We start from the raw sequence: 6,690 nt of genomic DNA, 5'->3' as shown, positions 1-6,690 counted from the left end.
GGGGGGGGGGGGGGGGGGGGGGGGGGGGGGGGGAGGAGAACTCTCTAGACTGGGAAATACTGTTTATGTTATCAGTAAATGCTCTTATTGGAAGAACTGTAAAAACAGGTCTGATTTCTACCTGCCTAGAATGTTTTAGGCACCTACCAGGGAGGCTGATGAAGGGAAAGGAACAGATATTTGTAGCACGTCTCCCGTGGGCCATGGTCCCAACCCTGGGATAAAGAGAGATAAGACACGGTCTGCACCCTCAAGGGCTCTTAGCCTACCTGGCCCCTCGGACTCAGGCAACAGTCCTCTTGCTCCTACTCCGAGGATTGCCCTTTGCTCCTTCTAAGCCTTCTGCCCCCTGAAAAGTCCCTGGGTCTTAAATGCAGCTCTCAAGCAGACGAAGGCAGCACATCCCCAGGGGAAAGCGTTCTGGTGTGGATCTGGTGGGACAACCCTGACCTTGGGACCTAGCACCCTCATAATGGGGAGGTCCACAGAGGGCTCTGCCCTCCTTGGCACCTTCCCAGCACTTGCCTGGGACTCTGGGGAAAAGGCCCACTGGATCAAGCCAACTTCTCCCCATCGACACCCATAAAGGAGCGTGTGATAGGTAGCTTTTTGTGTCAACTTGCCTAAGCTATAATACCCAGTTATTTAATCACACACTAATCCAGGTATTGCTGCGAAGGTATTTTGTAGATGTGGTTACATTACAGTCAGTTGACTTTAAGTGAAGGAGACGACCCTCTTTAATGTGGTTGGGCCTCTTCGAATCAGTGGAAAGGCTTTAACAGTAGAAACTGAGGTTTCCTGTGGAAGAAATTCTGCCTCGAAAACTGTACCATCAGATCCCGCTTGACTTGCAACCCCCCGGCCTGGCCTCTGGGCTTCGCACTTAGCAGCTCCCAACTGCACGGGCCAAGTCCAAGATATATAAATGAACCTCTTTAGATAAATATATATAGATATATAAAGATATATAAAGATATATATATATATATAGAGAGAGAGAGAGAGAGAGAGAGAGAGAGAGAGAGAGAGAGAATCCTGACAATTCCTGCCGCAGCCCAGCTCTGGCCTCCCTGGAGCCTGACAGCCTCTCCAGGAGAGAGATGCTTCCATAAAGGCCTGTGGGAATTGACTCTGTGGGCGCCACTGGGATTGGGGTGAGCGTAGCAGGAGAAGGGAGTTTGGGTGGAGGGGCCTGCAACTTTCTTCGTGTGTGAATTTGGGTAAGTTACTTAATCTCTCAGAGCCAGTTTCCTTGCCTACAAAATGAGGCTCCCCGGCAGGACGGTGGAGGGATGAAGGAGGTCACAATTTTGAAAATGCCTAGACAGCGCACAGCTCACCAGAACGGCTCAATCAATTTTTGCTTTAAGGACAAATGAGCAGGGCTCTCCCCTGCTGGAAGAGGGATGGGGAAGGGCGTCGTGAAAGGGAGCCTACTGGGCTTCCTTCCCATTCCGGCGACTGGGCAAGGAGAGGCCTGAACCCTCTGCATCTGGCTCTCCTCCACACCTCTCCTAGGAACCTTCCAGCTCTGAAATTCTATGATTATAGGGTGGCATCCTAAATTACAGAGAGGGCAATGAAAATAATTAAAGACTTGGAAAACAGAACCTGAGAGGAAAGGGTTAAAGGCACTAGGATTACTTAGCCTGGAGAAGGGATGCCTTAATAACACCCTTCTTAACCTCGGAAGGGTTATTTGGATGTAGGCTGGCCAGCTTCTTTCCACCTCTCTAGAGGGCCAAACAAGAGGGCACAGGCTAACAGCCCAGCTAGAGGGACTGAGGTCAGACAGACCACAGGCCGTCTGCCTCGCCCAAGATACCGTCTCCTTTAGAGGACTTGGGGGGCGCGGGGTTGGGGGGGATGGGGGGATGGGATTGCTGCAGACCTGCCTTGTGGTAGGAAATGTGTTGGATAATCTCCGGCCTTCCTCCCGGCTGTTTGAATTCTAGAAACTAATTTCCCCAGAATTGTAAGATAGGAGGAAAGGAAAAATACAAACAGGAGAGCAGACGGAACAGGTGTGGCAGGGCTGGCCCAGCATCGCTCAGACTGCCCTGCATGGACTGTCAGCCGGGGAGGCCTGGAGGGGATGAGGGGGTCGGTCAGCACAAGCCCCACAAAGTGAGGTGGGGGGTCGGCCACAGAGAAGCCTCTGCTTTGGGTTTGCTCCTAAGACCTCCAAGGTCACCTTCCTTCCCCATCCCTTCCACACAGCTTGAACGTGAACCTGCCCAGGTGCAGGCAGTGCTTACATCTCAGGAAGACATGAAGGAAAACAGACGCACATCTCATTCTAAGGCGGCGACAAGTAGCTGTCTCTCCCAAGGAACACCTAGATCCAACCAGTTCCCTCCCAGAGGCAACCAGTTCCCTCCCAGAGCCCTGAACTTCTTCCCCACCTTCACCATCAGGATAACAATACTAGTGACTAGTTTTTACTGAAGTCATACTCTCTGCCAGGCACATTACATAGATTATCCCCACTTTCACAACTCTCCCTGGTACATAGTACCAAGAAACAGAGGTCCAGAGAGGTGAAGCAACTTGCCCAAGTTCACACAGCAGAGCTGACACTCAGCTCTGTGCCATCCATACTCCATACAAACTTTACTACTCACAAGTGAGATAGCATTATCCCCATCTCACTGATAAGGAAATTAAGGCCAATTAAGACCAGGAAGTTGAGCAACTTGCCCTCCGTCACTCAGCTGTTAACCAGTGATGGCATACATCCCAGCAGAACCCCCATTCTGCCACTCTCTCATCCCATGGTGGGGGGAGGGGGGAGTAAACCCTTGTGAAGCCCCCAGTGGGTGCCAGGCCAGGGTCACTCACCCATCTATCAGAGGGGTTGGAGAGAATAATACCAGTAAATAGCATTATTTTTTTATTATTATTTATGAAGCCTTCACCATGTAACAGGCACTAGGCCAAATCCTTAATACGAATTATCTGATTCAGCCCCCCCATAATCTTACCAGGTGGGTACTGTCATTCTTCCCATGTTACGGTGGAGGAAATTGAGACACAGAGAGGTTAAGTAACTTGCCCAAGGTCACAAGGTTAATAAGTAGCAGAACTGAGTTTTGAATTCTACATAATCTGACTCCAGAGCTCTCCTCCTAATCTCTTAAACTATACTGCTAAATTTTTTTCTTCTGAGCCAAGCATGCGAACTGATTTTAGAGTCTAACGGCTACCTTTGTGATGTCACTAAAAATTCCTTCCATATCTTCCATGCTTTTCCAGCCTCCACTTCTGGGAAGTTCATCCACAGTCTGTCTCATCACCCCATGGCCGCCCTTGCCCCCATCCTGGCTCAGGGATGGGGGAGGCCCCTCCCCAGGAGGAGGCTCTGAGGTCAGAATCGGCTCTCCTGGCCCTGGCAAGGCCTGGCTTCTGTGTATGGCCTCACCTGTGGGTACAGCTGAGCCCAGAACCAGAGGCGGAACCTGAACAAGAATTGGAACCGGAACTGGAAGGGAAGCCAGAGCATTTCCTGAAAGGCAAAGAGGACAGAGGAGTCTGCCTGACCCCACAGAGGCACAAGGCGTGCGTCACATGGAAGGAGGCGAGGCCAGCTCGGCCTGAGTCACTGAGGGCTTCAGGGGGCGAGGACCGCTGAGGAAGAGGGGGAGCAGCTGCGGAGCACCCAGGCCCCTGCTCGGCACCGCCCCACTCACGTCCTGTGCTGCTCAGGGGAGGCCGGCGCCAGCCACCTTGGAGTCCTCCTGGCCCAGGCAGAAGCACCACCGCCCGGGGAGGGGCCCCCGAGGAGGCTGGTCGGCAGCTCTGACCGGGGAGCAGGGGGCCCTCCAGTCCTCACGTGCGGGCTGGAACCCCCTCACACCCAAAGTCTAACCAGACTGAACTTTCTGCAGCTCCCGGAAGGCCCTGCACGGAGAACTCACCCTGGGGCTGTTTCACACGCTGCTGCTTTGCCGCTCCACCCACTCTGGGTCTTCGCTTAGTTGGCATTTCCTCCAAGAACTGCTTCTTGACACCCCGTCACCCCAATCCAGGCCGAGCGACCCCTCCCTTCCCGCTCCCCCCAACCCCCAACCCCCCTCCTCCGAGTTCCCTGGTGGCTGACCCGGTCACGCTCGCTGCCTTGTAACCTTCCGTTCCTCCCACCACCAGGCCAGCTCTACAGACATCAGCGTCTCACTCGGTGCCCAGCACACAGTGGGGGCCTGATAAATATCTGTTGAGTTAACGGATGATTAAAACAGAACAAAAGAAAGAGCAGACTGTAGGCATCTTGTGGATCCTGCCCCGAAGCCCACAGTTTCCGGAGCATCGCCAGGCACTCAGCTGGGGCCTGGCAAGAACAGATCAAGGTACAAGGGCTGAGATGACGGCAGCCGGAAGGCAGTTACCCCGAGGAGGTCGGAGTAGGGCGGGGCGGCTCCAGAAAGGAGATGAGCTGGGGTTTAGGGCTTGGGAAACTGGCTCAAATTTCCCTCAAGGGCTTCCCTGGTGGCGCAGCGGTTGGGAGTCCGCCTGCCGACGCAGGGGACGCGGGTTCGTGCCCCGGTCCGGGAAGATCCCACAGGCCGCGGAGCGGCTGGGCCCGTGAGCCATGGCCGCTGAGCCTGCGCGTCCAGAGCCTGAGTTCCGCAACGGGAGAGGCCACAGCAGTGAGAGGTCCGCGTACCGCAAAAAAAAAAAAAAAAAAAAAAATTCCCTCAAATCTGACACTTTTCAGGGAAGCCAAGTAGAGGAGACGTTGTCAGGGCAATGGCAGCCTGTCCGTCTGGTTAGAGTGCTGGCTCTCAGGCTGCAAGGCAAGCGGAGCAGCCTGGGAGACACAGGGTGGCCGAGCTTGCGGGCTGCAAGAGGAGAAAGCAAGAAGTAGCACCTTCCCTGACCTCCCCAAGCCGGCTGCTGCTGTGCGGCCACATCTTCAAGACACCGCCCTCACCCAGTCTGCAGCCACCAGAGCCCCAACGCGGCAGATCTGGAGGCATCAGTCGACAGAGGGCGATGGGCAGGCAGGGGAAGGGAGGGAGCTAGGCAGGTGGGAAATGAAAAAGAAAGCAGTGAGGTGGATGGACCTAGAGTCTGTCATACAGAGTGAAGTAAGTCAGAAAGAGAAAGACAAATACCGTATGCTAACACATATATATGGAATCTAAGAAAAAAAACATGTCATGAAGAACCTAGGGGTAAGACGGGAATAAAGACACAGACCTACTAGAGAATGAACTTGAGGATATGGGGAGGGGGAAGGGTAAGCTGGGACAAAGTGAGAGAGTGGCATGGACATCTATACACTACCAAACGTAAAATAGCTAGCTAGTGGGAAGCAGCCGCATAGCACAGGGAGATCAGCTCGGTGCTTTGTGACCACCTAGAGGGGTGAGATAGGGAGGGTGGGAGGGAGGGAGACGCAAGAGGGAGGAGATATGGGGACATATGTATATGTATAACTGATTCACTTTGTTATAAAGCAGAAACTAACACACCATTGTAAAGCAATTATACTCCAATAAAGATGTAAAAAAAAAAAAAGAAAGAAAAGAAAAAGAAAGCAGAGCGGCAGGAAGGACAAAACAGAACAAGAGTGCAGCAGACAGCAAGAACTAGAGTGAGTAAATGAGAGGGAGGGGAAGGCAGATCTGGTGGAGAAAGCTTGTGTCAAAACATACTTCCCAGACTCCAAAACCCTTTCCCCGGTACTGCTTCAATGAACGCACAACAGCTCCAGGAGGTATCATTATCCTGTTCTTTCCTTTTATTTTATTTTACTTTTTATTACGGAAAACTTCAAAAGTACACAGAGTAGACATAATGGTATAATTTAAATCCCTATGCACACATCGCCTCGCTGTAACAATTATCTCACTGTGCCATTCTTCCTTTCACTATATTTTCACCCACTCAATTTTTATTATTTTTTGACATGACTACTTTTAGGAAAATTTACATACGTTAAAATGTACAAATATAGCTGTATAATGTTGATAAATGTTTATATCCAAGTAACCCGCGTCCCTGTCATAATATGACATTACCATCTCACAGGCAAATTCTCCATGTTCATTCTCAGTCAATCCCACCACCTACCTCCACCCCAAACTGATCTAATTGGTAGCTAACAATAGTTTTGCCTAATCTAGAATTTCACATAAGTGGAATCATACCATATGTACTCCTGAGTGCGTTGCTCCTTTCTCACAGCATATTATTTCTGAGACTCTTATATCCTGATGCATACATCAGTAGTTGGTTTCTTTTCCATTGCTGACTAGTACTCCACTGTAGGAATGTGTCAGAATTTGTCTAGCAATTCTCCTGTTGATGAGCATTTGGACTGTTTCCAGTATGTTACTACTGTGAATAAAACTTCTATGAACATTTGTTTCTGTGGGCATATGTTTTCACTTCTCTTGGATAAATACCTACCAGGGGAATTACCGAGTCAAAGAGTAGGTGTACAGGTGTATGTTTAAGTTTATAAGAAACTGTCAAACCCTTTTCCAGAGCAGTTGTACTGGTTTGCATTCCCACCGGCAATGTGTGTGTGTTCCAGTTGCTCTACGGTCTCGTCAACATTTGGTGGTTGTCAGGCTTTTAAAATTTAGCCATACTGGCTGGTATGTACTGCTTGTAATTTGCATTATTCTAATGATGTCAAGCAATGTTTCGTGTGCTACTGGCATTCCTACATCTTTTGTG

Source organism: Aethalodelphis obliquidens, unplaced genomic scaffold (assembly GCF_003676395.1).
Source record: "Aethalodelphis obliquidens isolate GAN/ISIS:26980383/991018 unplaced genomic scaffold, ASM367639v1 scaffold46, whole genome shotgun sequence".
Taxonomy (NCBI): domain Eukaryota; kingdom Metazoa; phylum Chordata; class Mammalia; order Artiodactyla; family Delphinidae; genus Aethalodelphis; species Aethalodelphis obliquidens.
The sequence above is the reverse complement of the archived record's forward strand: the minus strand, read 5'-3'. Positions refer to the sequence as shown.